The sequence below is a fragment of the Schistocerca piceifrons genome, chromosome 8 (genome assembly GCF_021461385.2).
Source record: "Schistocerca piceifrons isolate TAMUIC-IGC-003096 chromosome 8, iqSchPice1.1, whole genome shotgun sequence".
Lineage (NCBI taxonomy): Eukaryota > Metazoa > Arthropoda > Insecta > Orthoptera > Acrididae > Schistocerca > Schistocerca piceifrons.
The window spans coordinates 41,777,911-41,804,131 of NC_060145.1; the positions used below are offsets into that span (position 1 = coordinate 41,777,911).

Genomic DNA, 26,221 nt, shown 5'->3' on the forward strand with positions numbered 1-26,221 from the left:
TTGATTATAAAATTTTGTAATACTGTGTCTGAAGAGTGGCAGTTTGGCCGCACCCAGCAGTGGGTAGAAAAAGCCCTCTGACAGACACCGGGCTACGAAGTGGCAACAAGGTACGAGGGCGTCGGCGGACCTCCCACACAGGGAGTGCTGGCGTGGCGCTGCTGACGTTGATGGAAGGGCCCTGAAGAGCGGCGTGGCCGGCGCCGCCCACATAGCCTGCCGGAAATTGGCTGGCGGCGTTTTGTGCTCCAGCCTGCGCGCCGCGGGCCTGGCTCGTTTGCTATTGTGTCCGCGGACGGACCTTCCCCAAGCGGAACGAGCCGTCGGCGTGTGTGATGTCGCAGCCTGAGGTGCGCCAGCGGCAGGTGGACCCAGACTGTCGAACAAAGCGCGCTGCCTCTGCCGTCCACTGCCCTGTTAGCCCTACGCTTCCGCGATCGCAGAGAAGGAGCGCAATGGGTGAAACGTCTGGTCGGTTGGTTGGTCGTTATTAATGAATTCATCTTCTAGGTCGTCTGTTATAACAGTGAACGAACTCAATAGAACGAAAAACCAGTCCAAGTTGCAAATGTTTTATTTTTCATTCGACGACTCGTTTCTGGCTGAGACCATTTTCAAATCAACATCACAAAGTCGAAAATGTCATTTCCGAAGATGACAAAAATGTGTAATGTACATTTACAGTTCCTAAAAAGTCGAAAACGGCATTTCAGAACATATCAAAAAATCTACGGTAGCTACACATTTTTTGACATCTTCGGAAATGCCATTTTCGACTTGTTATGTTGATCTGAAAATGAGTCTCGGCTCGGAACTAGTCATCGAATGAAAAATTGAGTATTTGCAACTTAGACTGGTTTTTCGTTCAATTGATTAACAGAAGTTGCTGACCCAAGCTACTCCAGCACGCTGGAAGTTCGTTAAACTGTCGCCAGCACACCGATCGGCGAGATGTAGCGTGAAGATCGATAGCGGGCGCTGGATCAAGCGCGCATATTACGAGAGAGGCCAGAGACAGACTCGCAAGCAACAGGCCGCCAACGTCCTCTCGACTGCAAGTAATTGGGCCACCATCCTTGACCGGAGGGTCTCAGTCACTGACTCATATTGCAGTTGGCGTCTGTCAGTTCACATCCCCGGCTATGATAGTGCATAGCGACCAGAATTATGAAATTAGCCAGATTACCGATATTGTCTGCTGGAGGACTATTACTGATGAGCTTGTACCACAGGACATGGACTTTATTCTAATTAAGTAAAACTTACAGTTCATGTAAGTAAAGAACCGTGTTAATCCACGTATGAATTTGTGTTGTAGAAAGAGGATACCGGTCACCTATAATGACATCCTCTCCCTACAGTACAAGATACTCCAGTGGCGACGAGGATTCTAGACTTATCGCGTCTATTGTTGATACTGTAATGTAATCAATCTAATGAGAGCTGTCCCCCCCATAATGCCCCAAACGTACAGAAAGGTTATTGCGGCTAAACCACATTCCTAATGAACAAGTGTCTAGTGTTTTGGGACGGTGTCACTTCGTTCGGTAGCAGTGAGCACTGATGGTGGAGGCAAGGACGATGACATCTCGTGGGCCGGCCTTGGTGGCCGAGCGGTTCTAGGCGCTACAGTCTGGAACCGCGCGACCGCTACGGTGGCAGGCTCGAATCCTGCCTCGGGCATGGATGTGTGTGATGTCCTTAGGTTAGTTAGGTTTAAGTAGTTCTAAGTTCTAGAGGACAGATGACCTCAGATGTTAAGTCCCATAGTGCTCAGAGCCATTTGAACCATTTGAACATCTCGTGGCAGGAAAAGAGCTAGAAAGGGAGGTTGTGAGGTTCCAGTAACGCAAGAATCGCCGTTATATGGTTTCATTAAAGCGTAGTTTAGAATAATTTCGACTGAATAAGGTTTAAAACTGGGCCTGTCTTTGGTGCTGTTGTAATAATGTTAGTGGCGACCAAAATTGCAGTTAATGTGCGATAGCGCGTTGGCACGAAAAGTCATAGTCGCGCTGGGCATTCGTGCGTTAGCATTTGAACCCCTTGGTTTCTGAAGGCGCGTTGTGTGTACTGAATTATAAGGCCCTTTTATAGAGATAAAGCTAAAGGTAGAATGCCGTGGAATCGATTAGTCGCAATTTCGTTTAAATTTAGTAACGTTAAGAGGGACCGTAGTTTCATAGTCTTCGCAGACGGAATATTATGAATATACATAAATTTTTAAATGGTATGTGGACTTCATAATTTTAGAAAGCAGTGGGGCGTAACCTGGTTCCCATTAACCCTTTCATCACCATTGGGATGCACGCGTCCCACGAGAACCAGTGGGAAATTCTGCATGTTGTTGTTATGTTATCAGTGCCCCCCCCCCCCCGCCCCCCTGGGAAAGCCGGCCGGTGTGGCCGTGCGGTTCTAGGTGCTTCAGTCTGGAACCGCGTGACCGCTCTGGCCGCAGGTTCGAATCCTGCCTCGGGCATGGATGTGTGTGATGTCCCTAAGTTAGTTAGGTTTAAGTAGTTCTACGTTCTAGGGGACTGATGACCACAGATGTTAAGTCCCATAGTGCTCAGAGCCATTTGAACCATTTTTGAACCGCCTGGGAAAGGAAAATCCAGTAACGGTTTGCAGAATTCTTATAATTACAGCCTGACGTTGCGCTGTCTTCAAGTTTCGTTGTTAACCCTCTGATCTGTTCTGTCGCATCGAATTAGTCCGCGCCTGCAGATAAGCAACCGAATGGACAGGTTTGCAACGCGGGCTGTTTGGCGCCAGCTCGGACAATTCGTGTCAGTGGTCTGCACGCACATATTGACGTTTGCCGTGTCTCAAAGCAGGCTCATACTGAGCAGCTGCAGTGTGAGTTAAGAACTTGGAGAGAAGCTCTTTCCATTGACGTCTCTCTGTTTCCTGTGTGCTGTGTTTCTACGCAGTCTTTTGAAGCCCCTGAGCTACTTAGGATAACACTATACAGGGTGCTCCAAGAAACATCGACAAGCTTACACCAAAACGAGAAAAAAATGTTTAGCAAAGATCGGCTCTAAAGTGCAGAGCTTAAGAGATAGGGGCAATTTTTCAGTAGAAGAGATGTGTTTCACACTATCGAAGATGAACAAATGCTCGTAGCTCTGAAGGTGTGTGTTTTAGAGGCCAAGCTTATTAAACACTTTTTTTTGTCTGTATATGCTACCCCTCCGTAACTGGAAAATGAAACAGTGGGAAATAGGTTTCTTCATATTGTTACTTCTGACTACAACATTAATTAAAATAACTGTTCATCGATGTCTTTAACCCCGAAAAGAAATCGCCGGCCGGAGTGGCCGTGCGGTTCTGGGCGCTACAGTCTGGAACCGCGAGACCGCTACGGTCGCAGGTTCGAATCCTGCCTCGGGCATGGATGGGTGTGATGTCCTTAGGTTAGTTAGGTTTAAGTAGTTCTAAGTTCTAGGGGACTGATGACCTCAAAAGTTGAGTCTCATAGAGCTCAGAGCCATTTGAACCATTTTGAACCAAAAACAAATCGCAGTGAAAGGGTTAATTAATCTCACCTCGATGACGTGCACAGTAACTGTAAATACCATTTTCGTGTCGTAAGTAATTCACTGTCGTCCAAGCGACGAAAGAAAAGAGTAAAAAAAAAAAAAAATAAAAGAAGTAGGCGACAGAAAGGAAAAGTGACACCATTCTGGAAGAAATAGCGGGCATTCCGGGCGAGGTAAAACTGGTTTAGAAAGAGGGAGATCAGCGGTGACCCCACCCTCGACAACGGCCAGGGAATGAACGGCATGTTCTGTTATGTGGCACTATCATCTTTTCTGCATTAAATGTGGCTCCAAGCGCTGAGCGGCGACGGGCGAGCTTCGTAATCCGAACGGCGCATCTGCGGACACTGGACAAGCAGTGGATGCCCCCTCGTGCGACACCGCTGAGTCACATCCGCCCGTTTGGCGAAGAGACAAACGGCGCTCGCGGCCCAAGTTAGTGGAGAGGGACCGGGCCGAGACCGGTTAACCTCGAAGTGCCCTGAACCCGGTGTAATACGGGCCGGGCAGTGCCCACGCTCCGCGGCCGGGGTTCAGGGCCGGCGCGAGGTCACAGCGGCCGGAGGAATTCCGCGAACGCAGCCGCTTCTGCGAACCTCCGCTACGGTGCGCGGGTGCGCCCCGGCTTTCTCCTCTCTGATTATACCCTCCGCCACTGGAAATGACTCCTCGCGCGGCCAAACGAGCAGGTGCAGGGATGCTGGCGACCTTTTTTGTGCGGACCGAACTCGCGGAATGTACGAGTCACAGACTTTCAAAGTGCTGATCATCCTCAGTGCTCTAGAATGGATCTTCCGCTACGCAGCGGACAGTGCGCTGGTTAGAACCTTCCTAGAGTGGTGTGCAAGTAAGGAGGTAGGTGCGCGATGCCTTCTACGGGGAGAAAGACGGAATACTTGACCTCGACGCCAGTTATCTCTCTGTCTCTGTTCCACATCAGACGCTGCAGCTGTTCTTTGCTGGCAACTGCCAACGCTGAAGTGTGTTCCAGATGATGAGAACACTTGTTTCTGCTCCTCTTCAGTCAAAACAATGGTTTGATGAAGATCTCCGCCGTAGCCTATTCCACTCAAGCCTCTTTATCTCTGCACAAAGACTACAATCTACATCCACTTCAGCCTTCTTGCCGTAATCAAGCCATGGTCTAATCCTGCCTTGCTTCCCCCTCCCCCCTTTCCCGGCACTTCCCTCCATAAGAATATTGGCTCGTATTTGATGCCTCAGGATCTGTCCTAACGTAAGTAGGCTGTTTAGGTTTTTATGTTGCTAACGCCACGTAGCGCTCTATATGAAAATCACTGACTGTGCTGTGTGAAGGCTGTGGTTGGTTTGCATTGTTGGAGTATATGCTATTGTAGTGTTGGGCAGTTGGCTGTTAACAGCGCGTAGCGTTGCGCAGTTGGAGGTGAGCCGCCAGCAGTGGTGGATGTGGGGAGAGAGATGGCGGAATTTTGAAAGCGGACGATCTGGACGTGTGTCCATCAGAAAGAGTAGATTTGTAATATTGCATATCATGGACTGATATATATATTATGACTTTTGAACACTATTAAGGTAAATACATTGTTTGTTCTCTATCAAAATCTTTCGTTTGCTAACTATGCCTATCAATAGTTAGTGACTTCAGTAGTTAGAATCTTTTATTTAGCTGGCAGTAGTGGCGCTCGCTGTATTGCAGTAGTTCGAGTAAAGAAGATTTTTGTGATGTAAGTGATTTGTGAAACGTATAGGTTAATGTTAGTCAGGGCCATTCTCTTGTGGGGGTTATTGAAACTCAGATTGCGTTGCGCTAAAAATATTGGCTGTCAGTTTAGCGTTGATCAGAATAGGTAAAGAGCGAAATGTCTGAGTACGTTCAGTTCAGCTCAGCTGTTTGAAAATCAAATAATGTGAGAGGTTTATCAGCACAGTAATTCATTAATTTTTCTAAGGGGACGTTTCACTGTCAACCTACTTCTTTTAGTCAAGTTGTTTCATTAAACTCTTTTCTCCTTAATTAGACACCTCTTCATTTGTTATCTGATACACCCATTTGATTTTCGGCATTCTTCTGTAACACTACTTTTATCTTATTCTCTGTACTCTTTGCCGGCCGAAGTGGCCGCGCGGTTCTGGCGCTGCAGTCTGGAACCGCGAGACCGCTACGGTCGCAGGTTCGAATCCTGCCTCGGGCATGGATGTGTGTGATGTCCTTAGGTTAGTTAGGTTTAACTAGTTCTAAGTTCTAGGGGACTAATGACCTCAGCAGTTGAGTCCCATAGTGCTCAGAGCCATTTGAACCATTTGTACTCTTTATCGTCCACGTTTCGCTTCCGTTCAAGGGTGCAATGCACACAAATACTTTCATAACAGCCATATTAATACTTACATTTATTTTCGATGCCAATACATCACTCTTTTATAGAACTTTCTTTTTTACTGCAAGTCTGCATTTCATATTCATTTACTACTGCTTTCGTCAGTTATTTTGTTCCCCAACCAGCAAAATTTGTCTACCGTATCCAGTGTGTCATTTCCTAATATAATTCTCACACCATCACGCAATTTAATTCGACTGCGCTCTGTTACACTTGTTTTAGTTTTTTTGGTGTTCATCTTACAGCCCCTTTTCAAGACACTATCCCATTTCGTTACACTGGTCTTCCAAATCCTTTGCTGATTGAGAATTTATATACTCGCTTGCTATCGAATGCATGTCGTATTAAATTCATATTACCTGTAATAAACACCAAAATGGCTAAATAGTATCACCTTGGCTACACAAACACGGAAACCAACTCTAAATATTCTGCGGGCAAAAGTTCGCTCTCAACGGAACAAAGTCGACATATGTAAAGGTAATGCACGCTATGGGGGGAATGAAGATGTTTTATGATATGTCGCGTTGTATAATAACCCTTGCTACAGCACATCGGTCCACTACTATTCGCCTGCTTACGTACAAACCATTCTAGCAACTTAAAACTGTTTGTTTGATCGGAACTTGAAGCCGGGCTCTTGGCTTTTGCAGGTAACTTTCAATACTGTCTTTATGACTATTTGTTCACTATCATTCACATATTCAACAGCAACTGCTGGCGAGGAGTAGCCTTAGTTTCAGTCCCAGTGAAGATAAACCACACTGTTCCATCCAGCAGAGAGACGGCTGCGTGAAGAAGAAAGAGCGCAGGAAGATTAGGTTTTAACGTCTTGTCGACAACGAGTCTTTAAGACACGGAGACGCGAGCGCAGAGAGCAGGCGTGGATTGGGGAAGGATGGGGAAAGAAATTGACGCTCGTTTTCAAAGGAACCATCCCGGATTTCGCCTTTAGCGGTTTAGGGAACGGAAAACCTATATCAGGATAGGTGGTCGGACGTTTGAACCGCCGTTGTGATCCAAGCTATACTTCACAAATATCATTGGACGGGCCATAGAGCTAAAAAGAAATCATTTGGTACCTATCTGAGAGTGACATTAGAAATTCTCAAGAAACTTTGCACGAGGGAACGCGACAAAAGAGGGACATCGTGTGTCGTGGAAGGTCTTACAAACTTACAGAAGGCTACTCTAAAAAATGAGTCAAAAACGCATTACTTCCACCAACATACATCTCACATAATGACCAGGATGGTAATAAAGGAGAAATTTGAGGCTATGCAGTGGTATATTGAGAGTATTTCTTCTCGAGTTCCTTGAGTGATCAGTCTTCTGACTGATTCGATGCGGCCCGCCACGGAAATCCTCTCCTGCACCAACCTTTTCACTCAAAGAGCTCAACTATTTGCTGAATGTACTCCAATCTCTGTCTTCCTCTACGGCTTTTACCCTCTACAGCTCCCTGTAGTACCGTGGAAGCCATTCCCTACTAACTTAACAGATGTTCTATCATCATCTCCCTTCTTCTTGTCAGTGTTTTCCATACATCGCTTTCCTCGCCTGTAGAACTTCCTCATTCTTTACATAATCAGTCCATTTAATTTTCATCATTCGTGCGTAGCACCACATCTCAAAAGCTTCGATTATCTTCTGTTCCGGGTTTCCCACAGTCCATGTTTCTCTTCTATCAACTGCTGTGCTCCAAACTTCCAAAGTTTAAGGCCTATGTTTGGTACTACTAGACTTCTCTTGGTCAGGAATGCCCTTTCTTCTAGTGCTCGTCTGCATTTCATGACATAGGTTAGTTTGCTGCCTACGTAGCGGAATCCCTTTACTTCTTCTACTTCGTGATAACCAATTCTGGTATTTAGTTTCTCGCCGTTCTCATTTCTGCTACTCCTCGAGTGCCAATGAAATAGCGAGAGATTATCCTGCTACACTACGTACCTGCCGCCACAAACCGTACGGTGGTTTGCTAGGTGCGCTAGGTTCACCTGCAGATGTATACTTCCAGGACGTTCGGATATTTAATTCAGCCAGTTATCCGACTGTATGGCTACAGGTTTGTGACGGGTTCCAAGACTTCCTTACAGACAGAACTCAACACGTCGCTCCTAACGCAACAAAAACGACAGATGTAAAGGTAATTTCCGGAGTTCTTGAAGGAAGTATGATAGGACAGTTATTATTTGCAATCTATATGAATGATAGAAAGCGTCGGATGCTCTTTAAGACCGTCCGCAGTTGATGCGGTTGTCTGTAACAGAGCAGCAACGGCAGCAGTAGTGAATTGCAGGAAGACCTCCAGACGAGTGGTGACTGGAGTAGCAACTGTCAGTTGAGTCGGATTGCCAATAAATGTACATGTTGCGCCTACATTGGAGGAGTACACTACTGTAGAGTTACACTACTGCTGAGAAATTGCGGGAAAGAGTGACTACTATAAAGTATGTAGGAGTCATCATCCAGGCCGGCCGGAGTGGCCGAGTCGTTCTAGGCGCTTCAGTCTGGGACCACGCGACCGCTACGGTCGCTAGTTCGAATCCTGCCTCGGGCATGGATGTGTGTGATGTCCTTAGGTTAGTTAGGTTTAAGTAGTTCTAAGCTCTAGGGGACTGATGACCTCAGTGTTAAGTCACATAGTGCTCAGACCCATTTGAAAATTTTTTTTCATAATCCGGAGCTACGTTACGTGGAATAACCACATAAAACAAATAATAAGAAAAGCAGATGCCAGACCGACATTCATAGGAAGAATCTTAAGGAAATGTTATTAATCCACGAAAGAGATGGCTTGCAGAACACTTGTTCTACCGATCTTTGAGTGTTGCTCTTCAGTCTGGGACGATAATCAGGTTGGATTAATAGAAGAAATAGACAAAATCCGAAGAAGAGCGACGCGTTTCGTTACCGTATCGTTTAGTCGGCGCGAAGCGATGCAGAGATGCTCGATAAACTCCAGTGGCACGCTCTGCAGGAGAGGTGTTGTGAATCACCGACTGGTTTACTACTGAAATCCCTAGAGAGCACATTCCTCCCACATAAGTCGCGCAAAATGACTGTTGTTGTGGTCTTCAGTCCTGAGACTGGTTGATGCAGCTCTCCATGCTACTCTATCCTGTGCAAGCTTCTTCATCTCCCAGTACCTACTGCAACCTACATCCTTCTGAATCTGCTTAGTGTATTCATCTCGTGGTCTCCCTCTACGATTTTTACCCTCCACGCTGCCCTCCAATACTAAATTGGTGATCCCTCGATGTCTCAGAACATGTCCTACCCTTCTTCTTGTCAAGTTGTGCCACAAACTCTTCCCCTATTCTGTTCAATACCTCCTCATTAGTTATGTGATCTACCCATCTAATCTTCAGCATTCTTCTGTAGCACCACATTTCGAAAGCTTCTATTCTCTTCTTGTCTAAACTATTTATCGTCCACATTTCACTTCCATACATGGCTACACTCCATACAAACACTTTCAAAAACGACTTCCTGACACTTAAATCTATACTCGATGTTAATAAATTTCTCTTCTTCAGAAACGCTTTCCTTGCCATTGCCAGTCTACATTTTATATCCTCTCCACTTCGACCATCATCAGTTATTTTCCTCCCCAAATAGCAAAACTCCTTTATTACTTTAAGTGTCTCATTTCCTAATCCAATTCCCTCAGCATCACCCAACTTAATTCGACTACATTCCATTATCCTCGTTTTGCTTTTGTTGATGTTCATCTTATACCTCCTTTCAAGACACTGTCCATTCCGTTCACATGACTACAACGAGGAAATTCGAGAAATTAGAGCTCGTCCCGAGATTTTGCCGAAAATCATTCTTGCCACGTGCCATTCGCGATTAGAACAGGGAAGGGAGGATCTGATAGTGGTACCATAAATGCCCTCCGCCACACACCGCCATGTGGCTGGCTTCTGGAGTGCAGATGCATATGTGTGGTGAACGTGAGCAAGACCCTAACATATCTGCTGCCATTGCGGGCCAAGCAGCAGTGACGAAATCATGTACCCCCATCGGGATTCGAGCCGGGGGCCGCTGCACACATGTGCGGGTGTACCGAGGCAGGTTGATTGTGGGTGGTGGACCGCGGGTCACGTGACGCAGCCGATCGGTCGGGCAGCGGCAGCGCGACGACCGCTACGTGGAGATGGTGGTCGCTCCCAGCTGATGAGGCTGGCAGTTCACTCAGTTCAATGCACCGTAAGGCCGCCGCCAGCCCTAACGGTCGCTGCCCCTCGCCCCGCTCTGCTGCCGCCCGATCTTACCAGCAGTGTCCCTGTCAGAGGCAACACGGGCGTCGCGTAGTACCGATCAATGTGATCCGCAGTATTAGGACTCGCATATACAGGGTAATACAAAACGGGCCGGCCGGTGTGGCCGTGCGGTTCTAGCGCATCAGTCTCGAACCGCGGGACCGCTACTGGATGTGTGTGATGTCCTTAGGTTAGTTAGGTTTAAGTAGTTCTATGTTCTAGGGGACTGATGACCATAGATATTAAGTCCCATAGTGCTCAGAACCATTTGAACCATAATACAAAAATGTACGGCCAAACTATCAGGAAACATTCCTCACACATAAAGAAAGAAAAGATGTTATGTGGACATGTGTCCGGAAACGCTTAATTTCCATGTTAGAGCTCATTTTAGTTTCGTCAGTATGTACTGTACTTCCTCGATTCACCGCCAGTTGGCCCAATTGAAGGAAGGTAATGTTGACTTCGGTGCTTGTGTTGACATGCGACTCATTGCTCTACAGTACTAGCATCAAGCACATCAGTACGTAGCATCAACAGGTTAGTGTTCATCACGAACGTGGTTTTGCAGTCAGTGCAATGTTTACAAATGCGGAGTCGGCAGATGCCCATTTGAGGTATGTATTAGCACGGGGCAATAGCCGTGGCGCGGTACGTTTGTATCGAGACAGATTTCCAGAACGAAGGTGTCCCGACAGGAAGACGTTCGAAGCAATTTATCGGCGTCTTAGGGAGCACGGAACATTCCAGCCTATGACTCGCGACTGGGGAAGACCTAGAACGACGAGGACACCTGCAATGGACGAGGCAATTCTTCGTGCAGTTGACGATAACCCTAATGTCAGCGTCAGAGAAGTTGCTGCTGCACAAGGTAACGTTGACCACGTCACTGTATGGTGAGTGCTACGGGAGAACCAGTTGTGTCCGTACCATGTACAGCGTGTGCAGCTGATTGGCCTCCACGGTTACACTTCTGCGAATGGTCCAACAATGTGTCAATCCTCATTTCAGTGCAAATGTTCTCTTTACGGATGAGGCTTCATTCCAACGTGATCAAATTGTAAATTTTCACACTCAACATGTGTGGGCTGACGACAATCCGCACGCAATTCTGCAATCACGTCATCAACACAGATTTTCTGTGAACGTTTGGGCAGGCATTGTTGGTGATGTCTCGATTGGGCCACATGTTCTTCCACCTACGCTCAATGGAGCACGTTATCATGATTTCATACGGGATACTATACCTGTGCTGCTAGAGCATGTGCCTTTACAAGTACGACACAACATATGGTTCATGCACGATGGAGCTCCTGCACATTTCAGTCGAAGGGTTCGTACGCTTCTCAACAACAGATTCGGTGACCGACGGATTGGTAGAGGCGGTTCAATTCCATGGCCTCCACGCTCTCCTGACCTCAACCCTCTTGACTTTCATTTATGGGGGCATTTGAAAGCTCTTGTCTACGCAACCCCGGTACCAAATGTAGAGACTGTTCGTGCTCGTATTGTGGACGGCTGTGATACAATACGCCATTCTCTGGGGCTGCATCAGCGCATCAGGGATTCCATGCGACGGAGGGTGGATGCACGTATCCTCGCTAACGGAGGACATTTTGAACATTTCCTGTAACAAAGTGTTTGAAGTCACGCTGGTACGTTCTGTTGCTGTGTGTTTCCATTCCATGATTAATGTGATTTGAAGAGAAGTAATAAAATGAGCTCTAACATGGAAAGTAAGCGTTTCCGGACACATGTCCACATAACATCTTTTCTTTCTTTGTATGTGAGGAATGTTTCCTGAAATAGAGCCGTGGAAGAACTACTGTATATATGCCATCATATGAGCCCCAATTTCTTGTGCCTTATCTTCGTGGTCGTATGCGATATGTACATTCTCAGCAGTAGGATCGTTCTGAAGTCGGCTCCAAATGCCGGTTCCTCGAAAGGAACGTCGCCTTCCCTCCAGGGATTTCCATTTGAGTTCCCGAAGCATCTCCGTAGCACTTACGTGTTGTTCGAACCTACGTGTAACAAATCTAGCACTCCGCTTTTGAATTGCTTCGACGTCTTCCTTTAATCCGACCTGGTACGGGTCCCAAACACTCGAGCCGTACTCAAGAGTGGGTCGAACCAGCGTCCTATATGCGATCTCCTTTACAGATGATCCACACTTTACGAAAATTCTCACAATAATCCGAAGTCGACCGCTCACATTCCCTGCCACAATCCTCACATGCCTGTTCCATTTCATATCGCATTGCAAAGTTACGACAAAAAATTTAATGACGTGACTGTCAAGCAGGACACTACTAACGCTATATCCGAACATTACGGATTTGGCAGATTAAAACTGTGTGCCGGACCGAAACTCGAACTCGGGACTTTTGCCTTTCGCGGGCAAGTGCTCTACCACTGAGCTACCCAAGCACGACTCGCGCCCCGTCCTCACAGCTTTACTTCTGCCAGTACCTCGTCTCCTACCTTCCAAACTTAACAGAAGCTCTCCTGCGAACCTTGCAGAACTGGCACTCCTGAAAGAAAGTCTGTGGCTAAGCCATGTCTCCGCAATATCCTTTCTTTCAGGAGTGCTAGTTCTGCAAGGTTTGCAGGAGAGCTTCTGTTAAGTTTGGAAGGTAGGAGACAAGGTACTGGCAGATACCCTCTGCGTAAAAAAAAAAAAAAAATCTTAACGGGTGTCGGTCCGGCACACAGTTTTAATCTGCCAGAAAGTTTCTTACCAGCGCATACTCCACTGCAGAATGAAAATCTCATTCTGGATTACGGATTTGTTTCTCCTAGTCATCCGCATTAACTTATATTTTACTAAATTTAAAGCCAATTGCCATTCATCACGCCAAAGAGAAATTTTCTGTAAGTCATCTTGTATTCCCCTACAGCCTTCAAAGTTCAACACCTTCCCGTACACTACAATATCATCAGCAAACAACCTCCATTGCTGTCCACCCTACTCGCCAGTCTATTTATGTACGTAGGAAATAACAGCGGTCCTATCACACTCCCCTGGTGCGCCACTAACGAAACCCTTGTCTCTGATGCACACTCGTCGTTGAGGACAGCATACTGAGTTCTGTTATTTAAGAAATCTTCGAGCATCCCACATATCTCTGAACCTGTTCCATACACTGGTACCCTCGTTAACAGTCTGCACTGCGTCACCGTGTCAAATGGTTTTCGGATTTTTCAGTAGGAGAGATGTAGGTTCAAATGGCTCTGAGCACTATGGGACTTAACTTCTGAGGTCATCAGTCCCCTAGAACTTAGAACTACTTAAACCTAACTAACCTAAGGACATCACACACATCCATGCGCGAGGCAGGATTCGAACCTGCGACCGTAGCGGTCGCGCGGTTCCAGACTGCAGCGCCTAGAACCGCTCGGCCACCCTCGGCCACAAAGAAGTAAGTGCAACAAAATTCGTAGTTACTACGGAGCTAAGTATTATAACAAACTGTGCACATGTGCGGAATGGAAGATGAGGAGACACTGACTTTTAATGAGGTGTTGTAGAAGAGCGCGGTGCCAATCGTCTTTCCAAAGTAGCCATCGCAGTAAAAATAAGGCATCGGATTAGATCAAAGTTCCTACGAACATGACTTTGGTTTGAACACAAAAGACTAAAATGCAAGAGCCATCAACAAGTCGTACCTTACAGCAACAAATTAAGCTCATAGCAAAATACCTCATGCATATGGTGACGAATACATCCAAAGGAAGTGGATAGATTCTACAGCACGTGGACGAAGAAATGCATACACTGTACATAAATAAGAATTTGAATAGACAAAGGTTTTCTGATGAAAATTGTATCGACATATCTATCAAAGTGAAAGTAATTTGTCATGTTATTTGACACAAGAAAATAAAAGACGCAAGGGTACAGTAAAAGGCTCTGTATTTCTCGAGCAAATAAATGTCGGTGTTTTGAAATATTTCAGCGACACTCTTCCCTTTCTTTCAGTTTCCAGCAGTGTGAAGAATCTACCGTGGGCCTACCATCTCTGCAAAGGCCCATTGGAAACGTGAGAACAAGATTCGATTAATCACAGCACACACGGAGACATTTAGATAATGATTCTTTCCGCGCTCCATACGTGTACGGAATGGGAAGAAACCCTAGCAACGGGCACGATGAGACGTACTCCATGCCATGCACTTCACAGTCGTTTCCTGAGTATATATGCATATCTACTATAAATTTTGCTTTGGTCATATAAACTTGGCAAATCCTTAAGCCTACGGCCTTGCCGTAGTGGTAACACCGGTTCCCGTCAGATCACCGATGTTAAGCACTGTCGGGCTTGGTTAGTACTTGGATGGGTGACCGTTCAGGTCTGCCGAGCCCTGTTGACAATCGGGGTGGGGTGCACTCAGTCCTTGTGGAGCCAGTTGAAGAGCTACTTGATGAGACGTAGCGGCTCTGGTCACGAAAGCTGTCAACGACTGGGAGAGCGGGGTGCTCACCACACCCCACTGCGTATCCACGAGTAGTGACGCCTTCGGCTGAGGATGACACGGCGGTCGGTCTGCTCCAGTGGGCCTTCTGAGGCGTCTTCTGAGGGAGTTCAGTTTAGAGTTTAGTTCCTTAATTATCGTACTATTTATCGAATTTTTAAAAGAAGAATGGTCCTTCATTTGTTTCCTTTCTTTATTTTAAAGCCTTTTTCGTAAAACATATCGAGATTGAATTCCAAATTGCATCTAAACTGTTAAAGCATGTACACAGAAATGTGATATCACTCAAGAATAAAAGATAAAGGTGAACAACGCAGAAGCTGGTGCGCCTCCACTTGGCAGGGACGGGCAACATCGAGGGTGGCCGGAAGCTAACAAACTTGCGGCCATTCACGATGGCTAAGAGACCAGAAAACCTTGTTGGGTATATCACAAAAGTATTTTTTGTGGTAAAAAAAGGACCAGCCATATACCCACAGGCGGCTGGTCAGCCACCTGGTTTATTGAAAAATGAAAAAAAAAGGTCATTCATTCCTCTCAGTTCATAAGCAAAGCTGCACAGTAAACAGCTCTCAAGACACACGCAATTTTGGCGCCGACGTGTAAACAAAAATGGCCACTCGTTTAAGGTGAGACTCAGATCATCATCAGTATGCCGCGGGTGTCGCAGTAGACTCACTTTCTACTAGAAGTCGGTTGAGGCAAGAAAGCAGCTCGTGTAAAAGTGGTTTAAGTTAATAAATGGCTGAATTTACTTTGCTTCACCTACGACGGTCCTGCTTTAGGTAAAACCGACACGCTCTCCCCTCGAGTGAAAGCCATGCGTGTGCCAGAGGGCAGGATGCTCGCTAAAACTTCTCAAGTTTTACGCAGAACCCGATACTCGGAGCCCCGGGAACTGGGACACAGGAAGCGTAATTCGAAGAGAGTGAGTTGGTGTGTGTGTGTGTGTGTGTGTGGTCTCGCACATAGCAGCCAGTGTGCGTGTGTTTGGCTACGCGGGACAGTACGGGCGCGCCCGTCTGCGCATGCGTATTTGCTTGCAGTGTGGCGCGGGGGTGGAGAGGCGCGGCGCGGCGCGTCTGCAGAAGGTTCGGGTCGGCGGTCGGCGGCTGGTGGCGGCCGAGGTCCATGACCGGAGCACAAAGCGGCGCACGCACGTGCGTAGCGCGGAGCCGCGCTGCGGGCCCGCTGCCGGGCTGCGTGCGTTGCCCCCGCGGCCACCCGCCAATTACTCCAGCTCCGGCTTAAGGGGGAGCGGGCCCAAACACCCCGGGCCGCGGCCGGAACACTTTCCAATCCGTTGCTGAAGCTATCGGCACACGGCAAGAGTGACGTGTGGCCCTCTACGATTTGTCAATTCCTGCTGTTTCGCGCTGAGGAGCCATTTCCTCACGTTAAAGACAAAGTACACTACATCTACATTTATACTGCGCAAGCCACCCAACGGTGTGTGGCGGAGGCCACTTTACGTGCCACTGTCATTACCTCCCTTTTCTGTTCCAGTCGCGTATGGTTCGCGGGAAGAACGACTGCCGGAAAGCCTCCGTGCGCGCTCGAATCTCTCTAATTTTACGTTCGTGATCTCCTCGGGAGATATAAGTAGGGAGAAGCAATATATTCGATACCTCATCCAGAAACACACCCTCTCGAAACCTGGACAGCAAGCTACACCGCGATGCAGAGCGCCTCTCTTGCAGAGTCTGCCACTTGAGTTTGATAATCTCCGTAACGCTATCACGCTTACCAAATAACCCTGTGACGAAACGCGCCGCTCTTCTTTGGACCTTCTCTATCTCCTCTGTCAACCCGACCTGGTACGGATCCCACACTGATGAGCAATACTCAAGTATAGGTCGAACGAGTGTTTTGTAAGCCACCTCCTTTGTTGATGGACTACATTTTCTAAGGACTCTCCCAATGAATCTCAACCTGGTACCCGCCTTACCAACAATTAATTTTATATGATCATTCCACTTCAAATCGTTCCGCACGCATGCTCCCAGATATTTTACAGAAGTAACTGCTACCAGTGTTTGTTCCGCTATCATATAATCATACAATAAAGGATCCTTCTTTCTATGTATTCGCAATACATTACATTTATGTTAAGGGCCGGTTGCCACTCCCTGCACCAAGTGCCTATCCGCTGCAGATCTTCCTGCATTTCGCTGCAATTTTCTAATGCTGCAACTTCTCTGTATACTACAGAATCACCTGCGAAAAGCCGCATGGAACTTCCGACACTATCTACTAGGTCATTTATATATATTGTGAAAAGCAATGGTCCCATAAGACTCCCCTGTGGCACGCCAGAGGCTACTTTAACGTCTGTAGACGTCTCTCCATTGAGAACACCATGCTGTGGTCTGTTTGCTAAAAACTCTTCAATCCAGCCACACAGCTGGTCTGATATTCCGTAGGCTGTTTTATCAGGCGACAGCGCGTAACTGTATCGAACACCTGCGGGAAAAGACGACGTAGATTTTGATCTGATCATGAGATATGCCACTTGGGGTGTGGTTGCAACGTCGTCCACCACCAAATAGCGTAGTGGCATAGCTAACGGAGCACCATCTGCACGTACCCTTTAGTAGGGAATGCTCACAGCCAGAAAGCTCAGTATGATGCAAACGTGTGAAGCAGGCAATCATGCCACGGAGACACACTCGTGCTTCCTAAAGCCAACTGAGAGAGTTTGGAAGGGGTCAAATCGTTGAATTCCGAGTGGCGGGATGGTACTTTCGGAGGACAGCAACGTAAGTTGGACGTGCTGTGACAGTAGTGCAACAATGCCGGTATCAACTCTAGAATGAAATTTTCACTCTACAGCGGAGTGTACGCTGATATGAAACTTCCTGGCAGATTAAAACTGTGTGCCGGACCGAGACTCGAACTCGGGACCTTTGCCTTTCGCGGGCAAGTGCTCTACCAAGCCCGCGAAAGGCAAAGGTCCCGAGTTCGAGTCTCGGTCGGCGACACAGTTTTAATCTGCCAGGAAGTTTCATGCTGGTATCAGTAGTCACGCCAACATTCTCACACCCGTAGATGGGGTTCTCGATGTCCACGCTGCACAGTCTCCCGCCAGGATAGTCATATTGTAAGGGAAGCAGTGGCAGATCGTACAGTTACCACAACACAGATGAGAATTTCTGAGCCCAGACGCATCAACACGAACTGTTGCAAACCGGTCATTAGCAATGGGACTACGGGAGCGCACACCTATAGCCCGTTTTACTCTCACGGCACAGCACTGTGCACGACTTAACTGGTGCCGTCAAAGCATGACCTGGAATATGGATGTGCGCCTACCATCTAGACCAGGTGAGTGCTGTCTCGCAGAGTGCATTCATTCAAGACACACTGAGCCCACCTCGAGCCTTGTGGTCTGGGGAGTGGTAAGCTACAACTCTCGTTCGCCTGTGGTGTTTCTGGAGCGGACGCTAACTAGCGCTCGGCACGTGCAGAATGTCATTGGACCCATTCTTTTGACGTTCCTGGAACAAGAAGGGGGTGTGGTATTCCAACAGGATAATGCTCGCCCACACACTGTCCGTGAAACTCAGTATGCTCTGGCCAGCAGGATCTCCGGACTGTCTGCAGTCGAGCACGTGTGGATTATGATGGGACGAGAAGTGACTCGTACGGCTCGTCAGCCAACAACTCTTACAGAGCTACGTGAGCAGTTCGAGCACGTGTGGCATAACGTATCCAAGGACTGTATTCGCCATCTAGATGCTAGAGTTAGGGCCTGCGCCGCGTGGGATTAGCCGAGCGGTCTTAGGCGCTGCAGTCATGGACTGTGCGGCTGGTCCCGGCGGAGGTTCGAGTCCTCCCTCGGGCATGGGTGTGTGTGTGTTTGTCCTTAGTATAATTTAGGTTCAGTATTGTGTAAGCTTAGGGACTGATGACCTTAGCAGTTAAGTCCCATAAGATTTCACACACATTTGAACATTGCCGCCCATGGAGGCTACACCACGCACTAATATGGGTGTTTCATCACGGGTCGATACCCGGTACCTCAGAACCGCTTGTGCTATTGATCTGTAAAATGTAATCATTTCATGTACTCCGTATCCACTGTGGCAACAATAAGTCTTGAGTGAACTGGAAACCTGTTAAAGAGTGTACTAATCTTTTACCGCGAGTGTAAGTTCTGTGACATTTCAGTAGCGTGCCACGTAAAGAAGAATCAATAGGAAGCAAGAACGCTTCCTACGTCAAAAGCAGGAAACAAAACGCTATACTGTGTTTGAAGTTTTAGGCAGAAACCCATACTGACTGGCTTTTATGTTAAGTATGCCATTTCTAAGAACCAGCACATTGGACGCCTCTAGAAGGAATTTTTATCGGTACGATTTGTTGTAATAAAATGACGGATGACGCCATATTGGTGGTTAAAGAATTTTTGTATTTGTTTTCGCGTTATATCTCGCTTGTTATGAGAGGAAGCTGTTTTAAGGCAATGGCCCTTTAAAGATTCATGAAAACGTGTCGTTGTTATTAGGTCTTATTATAAATAAATGTCAATTAGTAAAATATCGCTGACTGAAGAAGACTGTAACATGAATTACGAGCTCACTAATTTGGAGTAGGTATTAAAATCGACGGAGAAGAAATAAAAACGTTGAGGTTCGCCGATGACATTGTAATTCTGTCAGAGACAGCAAAGGACTTGGAAGAGCAGTTGAACGGAATGGACAGTGTCTTGAAAGGAGGATATAAGATGAACATCAACAAAAGCAAAGCGAGGATAATGGAATGTAGTCGAATTAAGTCAGGTGATGCTGAGGGAATTAGATTAGGACATGAGACACTTTAAGGTAGTAAAGGAGTTTTGCTATTTGGGGAGCAAAATAACTGATGATGGTCGAAGTAGAGAGGATATAAAATGTAGACTGGCAATGGCAAGGAAAGCGTTTCTGAAGAAGAGAAATTTGTTAACATCGAGTATTGATGTGTTAGGAAGTCGTTTCTGAAAGTATTTGTATGGAGTGTAGCCATGTATGGAAGTGAAACATGGACGATAAATAGTTTAGACAAGAAGAGAATAGAAACTTTCGAAATGTGGTGCTACAGAAGAATGCTGAAGATTAGATGGGTAGATCACATAACTAATGAGGAGGTATTGAATAGAATTGGGGAGAAGAGGATTGGGAAGAAGAGGAGTTTGTGGCACAACTTGACTAGAAGTAGGTATCGGTTGGTAGGACACGTTCTGAGGCATCAAGGGATACCAATTTAGCATTGGAGGGCAGCGTGGAGGGTAAAAATCGTAGAGGGAGACCAAGAGATGAATACACTAAGCCGATTCAGAAGGATGTAGGCTGCAGTAGGTACTGGGAGATGAAGCAGCTTGCACGGGATACAGTAGCATGGAGAGCTGCATCAAACCAGTCTCAGGACTGAAGACCACAACAACAACAACAGTTCGAGATTTTCGGTACAGCGTAGTTGGTTAAGGCGCCGCGTTGCGGTAGTGAGGGTGAAAGGGTAGAGAGTTGGCATCCAGTTGTATACAAAAAGGTTGTAGGAGTTTCGTATGAAAGAAATAGAATTAATTTCTGTAATATTTGATGTTATATGAACGTAAGTGCGCTCTCTGTGAGAGTGAGTTTGTTCGATTTGGTGAACTTTTACCAGCTAATGTTCGCACTGAGTGGACATATATCTTTCATTTTTGTCCTTTCACACGTTCACGGGTATTGAAGCTTTTATTTATGAAAACCACAAACAGACCAACATGACTAGCGTTTGGTCAAGAAAGGAAATGCGTTTTTCAATAGAGCTAATGTAGGTATCCCGCGCGCTCATTTTCGTGAACAAACTGTATGGTACGCAAGCCAAAGAAAGCCGACAACCGCCGCCATAGAGCGCTGAGAGCACAAGCTGACATTAGCCAGTGAACGCCGTATGGCGGCGGCGCTGCGCCTCGTGATGCTGCACACCCCGTCTGCATGCACGTCGACGCCGGCTGCTTCGTCCCGCCTGCCGACGGCTTAAGTTACGTAATGCAGTTCACCTGGTGCGGATCCAAAGGGAAGGGGGCAGGGTCATCTCACTCTCCCCACCCCCTCCCTCATGAAGAACATTTCAGTAAAAAGCAGTTATTATTTAAGCAATCAAATATTGCGTCAGTTACGTTTTGCGTAACACGGCGCGTTTCAGGAACTTCGTGAACCTGTCGTGCTACACCAAACGTAAACGGGACAGTACTTTATTATTTAAATCGTAATTGACACAATTACCAGGCTGTCGATAAACGGCGTTTATGATGAACTACCCATTGAACAAAGGACTGATGACGTCACTGTTGACTCCCTTGTCCTTCTGCCCCTTCAAACCAACCAAGCAACTAACTAACCACGTGGATGTGGTTGCACCTGACCACCTGCTGAATACATACCAGCCAGGAAACGGCGCACATTCATACCGAGCCCGTACGGGCTGTCAGAAACAATGCTGACACAGTTCGTGAGACCACAGGTAGAAACGAAAAAATCACAGGAATCTGAGTTAGGGAAGGAAGAAAGAGAAATACCCTCCACAGAAACGGAAAAAAAGTTAGACCGAGTCTTCCACATGGAGGCAGAAACGTCTGGAGCAAATGACATTACCGTTATTTACACGCTTGCATAGACATAATCTCATAGACATAATCTCAGACTTCTGTTCAGAACCGCGGTGCTTACAAGGGCCGGCCGCGGTGGTCTCGCGGTTCTAGGCGCGCAGTCCGGAACCGCGCGACTGCTACGGTCGCAGGTTCGAATCCTGCCTCGGGCATGGATGTGTGTGATGTCCTTAGGTTAGTTAGGTTTAAGTAGTTCTAAGTTCTAGGGGACTGATGACCACAGCCGTTAAGTCCCATAGTGCTCAGGGCCATTTGAACAATTTTTTTGCTTACAAGGGGAAGGTCTCAGACATGCCAGACCTAATGGACTCATATTTGGCAGGTCGCTTGTGTACAACCTAAAATGAAACAACTTTTAGTATGTCCATCCTTTTGATTGGAGGTTTGAGGGACTTCGGCTGTTCACTTTCGTAATAAGATGGAAAACCTACAGCCGTCCTTACGATGTTATTTATTACGTGGCTAAAGGTTTCGTTGTTTCAGGGCACTATTTTCAAGCCTTAACTGACGCTGAGGGGGTCAACTTCAATTGTATACACGATTCATCAGTGGCCAACATATATGAACTGGTTTTCGCAGACTACCTGTAACAACGATGTTGTGTCTCCAACTAAAAACTGATTCAAATCAGTTGGTAGTTGATGGTTGGAGACACATCATCATCTACATCTACGTGATTACTCTGCTACTCACAATAAAGTGCCTGGCAGAGAGTTCAATGAACCATCTTCAAGCTGTCTCTCTACCGGTCCCACTCTCGAACGGCGCGAGGGAAAAACGAGCACTTAAATTTTTCTGTGCGAGCCCTGATTTCTCTTATTTTATCGCGATGATCATTTCTCCCTACGTAAGTGGGTGCCAACAGAACGTTTTCGCAATCTGAGGAGAAAACCGGTGGTCTCAGTCAGTCGACAGACGAGGTCGGCCTGTACGCTTTTATGCTGTACATGTCCCTTCACGTTTCCACTTCAGTATGACATCGGAAACGATGGAACTAGGAGTGTAGAAATCTCTCGTACAGACGTGTGGCACAAGTGACACCCAATCACCTGGCCACGTTCGAAGTCCGTGAGTCCCGCGGAGCGGCACATTCTGCTCTCTCACGATGCTAATGACTACTGATATGAAGTACCTGGCAGCACAATGCACCTGATATGAAAAACGTATATTTTTGGGGGTTTCCGGATACTTTTGATCACATAGTGTATATTACTCTGCAGTTTTGTGTTTATTCCATCATATTATCGCAAATCGCAATGAAGAACGAGCTCCCACAGACAAGCGTTTCTGGCGTACTGGCGTAGCAATGATGATCCTTATATAACAGTTGAAGATCATTTTGCATTCGCGCGGCTCCCGCAGAGAATTAAATGTAGCAGTGAAACTGCTATGACGGACAGACGTGTTCTCGTGGGAACGATTGTCCTGTTAGTCTTTAGTATTGTTTTATAAAGCCGCACGCTACACGTCGTGCTTTTTCGGAAGACTTGCCGTCTCTCTGGTTTGTAAGCGGTGGTGTCCTTCGTAATGCAACAAGTGGCGTTATCGGACAACGCGACCACAAAAAAACTTTTCTGCACGAAACCATAGAAAAGTTAAATTGAAAACGGATGGAGTGATTATTGAAAAGTAGTCGTGCGTTAACTGCAGGCGCTAAGAGAAAACTTTACTTACCGTGTTGGCATATTTCAGCTGCGTACTGATTATCGGGTTAGCAGTGTGGTTTATCCAAGTACTTGCACTTCGGAATTAAGTGCCTGATTTATAGCGCAGGGCAACACTCTGCAACCTTCGATTGAAGCTATCTTATCGCTAGTTCATCACGTGATTTGTGTATCTCTACACGCAGAGTTTTTGAGTTGGTTCTCGGACCTCTTCATTCACACATTATATTAACTTTACATAAATTTTGCTGTCCGCGTAGATTGCATATAATTCTGCTGTTGTGGCCGTTTTCGGTTCCTCCGAACTATTTACTGGTCTGATTACGTCGGCTACAAGAGTATCCGGCTAAGTTTACAAACAGTATGTATTGTACATCGTACAACAAAACGTTAGTGTGGTAGTATTCGGGTTGTTAACATTATTATCTGCACGCATTGTTCCGAGATGTAGCATGCGCATTATTTATGCGGACTGGCAGGTTACTCTTTTCGCCGACTTACTCTGATCCGAAGTTGGTTCTCTGGAACCAATAACCTTCCGTACCATTCTTCGATCTTTGTCTTTTCCTGCTTTTCTTCAACACATCAGACATTTCGTCCCATTGGAAATTACAAAAGGCTTTTTCTATGTCTGCGAAACATTTGTATGCAGTTAAATTCATTTCCAGTAGTCTCCATAACTTGATTTTAGAGCTGGTATTGCTTCCCTGGTTCCCCCGTCTAAGATATTTATACTGGAATATTTCAAAATACGCAGTAGGCATCAACGGAGTTGTGACGTGCAGAAAATAGCTCTATAAACGGTGGAGTCGTTGACACGAACACTCAGACAGTCGTATCACGCTGACAGGACACGCTAGCCTTAATTGCCGGGCTCCCATTAAGTTTCTGCGGCTGAGCCAGCATTTCGCCGAAACTGCATTGCAACCATTGTTCTTTTGTCTCCACACGTGACTCACCTCGGCAGGACCCCTGCTTGCTGTTCTCCACGGCCGCAAATGAGACTTCTCGTGTGGCCCAAGAGCAAATACCTCGGTAGCTCATAATAATGAAATAAAGAAGGAGAAATCAATCCAGGCAGATCCCACCAATTGTGATGGCTCGGAGCTACTGCGTTGTATTTCGTCGCTCAGCGATTGGAATTATATCGTATGAGATATACGAGGGACGTGGACCGTATACACAAAAAGAAGCGCGTTGAGGGTTCATTGCTTCATGTAGCTCCGTTAAAGAAAAGCTGAAAAATCTTACGTATTATATAGGATGTATTTTATATTCCCCCTGGCTCATCCCAGAACCCCTGCACAAGCCCGAATTTTTCTAGTCATTATGGCCGCACACCTTTTGCTGGTGGAATGGAACGGGTAGACAATACAGCCTCTACCATGTACTCTAATGGTAGCTTGCTGAGAATAGATGTAGAATTAGAGCTAATATTGGTACTTATCCATTGTGATCGACTTAGGATCAAATGGTTCAAATGGCTCTGAGCACTATGGGACTTAACTGCTACGGTCATCAGTCCCCTAGAACTTAGAACTACTTAAACCTAACTAACCTAAGGACAGCACACAACACCCAGCCACCACGAGGCAGAGAAAATCCCTGACCCCGCCGGGAATCGAACCCGGGAACCCGGGCGTGGGAAGCGAGAACGCTACCGCACGACCACGAGTTGCGGGCTCGACTTAGGACCCCGCGACTGTTTGTAATATGAAATATAACTATATTTAGTTGTGACCAGCTGATTACAAAATATTTGTTTATTTTCGTTAACCAGTTTTCGAGTCCTCCTAGGCTCATCTTCGATTTAGGGGTGTGAGAATATGTAAACTCCTGCTTTCCCCATTTGGACAGGTACCTGAAAAGGTTCGAAAACTACTTCATCAAAGTAAAGAAATATTTGGTATTGGCCGCATTTGGTGAAACTGTGGTGTGTTATATTTGGTACAGCTTTGTGCACTCCCCAAGAATGTTCGTAGCCCCGAAGACAGTGATCACACTGATCTGTGGTGTCAATTCGCGAACTTCGTGTCTCGGAATTCTAACATATATTCCCTCATGAAATTTGTTGTCGATAATATTGATTCGTTCGGCAGAAACTGCAACATTCATTCAGTGAATACTAGACGGCAAAACGATGTACAGTCGAGCAACTCCTTCCTCAAATATCGTACGGAAAGATGTGCGCTGTTCAGCAGGTTTCATTTTCAGTACACTTCCAGAAGAGCTAAAAAAAATTGAATAATAAACCCACAGTATTCAATTGCAAGATGAAAGGTTTCCTTCCTCGGTTTCTGTACACATGTAGTAGCAGTTAAGAATAAACCTCTGAAATGTATTATTTATTCGTAAATTCGCTCACAATTCCTGCGTGTTTCACTAATGCTTCAATTAACTTGATAATAAATTTTCGAATTAAAATGAAATGTCGGGTGGCTAGAGCCTCCCATCGAGTAGACCGGTCGCCTGGGGCAAGTCTTTCAAGTTGACGCCACTGCGGCGAATTGCGGGTCGCTAGGGATGATATGACGATGAAGACAGTGTGGCGTCACCGCCAGACACCACACTTGCTAGGTGGTAGCCTTTAAATCGGCCGCGGTCCGTTAGTATACGTCGGACCCGCGTGTCGCCACTATCAGTGATTGCAGACCGAGCGCCGCCACACGGCAGGTCTAGTCTAGAGAGACTCCCTAGCACTCGCCCCAGTTGTACAGCCGACTTTGCTAGCGATGGTTCACTGTCTACATACGCTCTCATTTGCAGAGACGACAGTTTAGCATAGCCTTCAGCTACGTCATTTGCTACGACCTAGCAAGGCGCCCTATTCAGTTACTAGAAGCCATATTCTTCAAGAAGGTATTCTGAACAGATAATACAGTGACTCACGTAGGGTCAAGAGCGACGTTCATCATTAATGGATTAAAGTTACGTATCAAACTAATTACGTCCGCTTCCAGACCTCACGTCAGTATAGTTCTTCCCTCCTCACGCCAGCCTGCGTGAGTTAAAACGCGTACATTTTGGCCTCCACTCGTAACACGGTGTTGGCTCTTCTGCTAACACAGAAGACAACACAACACCCAGTCCCTGAGCGAAGAAAACCTCCGACCCAGGCGGGAATGGAACCCAGGCCTCTTTGCATAGCATTTTGCCGCGCTGACCACTTTTTTTCTTTTCTTTTCTTTTTTTTCTGGTTGAACTCTTTTTGTTCTATATTGTTCGTTGAATTTGTTCGGGGCGGAATTCCGATGACATCCGTTTAGGTTCTTCGTTGATCCTTTCA

At 46.5% G+C, this 26,221-nt stretch overlaps 1 protein-coding gene and 1 pseudogene across 1 annotated transcript in view; one reads left to right on the forward strand and one right to left on the reverse strand.

The window, feature by feature from the left end:
* The window catches only part of LOC124712066, a 256,717-nt gene that overhangs the window by 73,878 nt on the left and 156,618 nt on the right, over positions 1–26,221 (reverse strand). The window lies entirely within an intron of this gene.
* Positions 14,420–14,538, forward strand: LOC124712751 (annotated as a pseudogene).